The following is a 744-nucleotide window of genomic DNA, read 5'->3' as shown; positions in this document are numbered from 1 at the left end:
TCAATGGTTAGGGACAAAAATGTCTGCAGAGCAAAAGGTTAGGGACCTATTTGTCCTTTTCTCTTTTTTTTAATTTCAAGTTATTTGATATTGTATGAATCTTATATTTTTATTTTAATTTAGGTATAAATTTTAAGATTTTATCTTAATTCATATATGAATATGGGATTTTTTATTTTAATAAATTAAATAAATATAATAATTATCGAAATAAATAATTTAAAAAATTATTACCGAAATCTATTTCTCTATCTTATCTTGTTTACACTGTAAACGATATAATTTTGCACGTATCTCGTTTACAGTGTAAATAACCGTTCTTATTTTTCTCTATTTTATTTATCGTGCATCAACTTTAGGCTTCTCATCTTTTAATTTTTAGGAGTGGGCACAATTATAGTATCTATTCTCATCATGGAACTTGAACATATACAAATTTTTTATTTTTAAAATTTAAATCAATCCAATTGGATCTATAATTTAATCTAAAAATTTTTATGTACTCTTTTTGAGTGCTAATTGATCAAACATATCCATTTTAATATTTTCTATCAACCTTTTTAAGTACTAATTGTATGCTAAAATTTTGGATTATTGATATTATTAATATTATTTATTATTTTCAGAAAATATATTTTTATATTTACAAATACGTGTATATCTCGTTTACACTGTAAACAAGATACGTGCAAAATTCTGTAAATGAGATAAGATAGAGAAACAGATTTCGGTAATAATTTTTTA

This window comes from Arachis ipaensis, chromosome B5, assembly GCF_059453495.1.
Source record: "Arachis ipaensis isolate K30076 ecotype BB chromosome B5, ASM5945349v1, whole genome shotgun sequence".
NCBI classification, from domain to species: domain Eukaryota; kingdom Viridiplantae; phylum Streptophyta; class Magnoliopsida; order Fabales; family Fabaceae; genus Arachis; species Arachis ipaensis.
Note: the sequence above shows the minus strand (reverse complement) of the source record.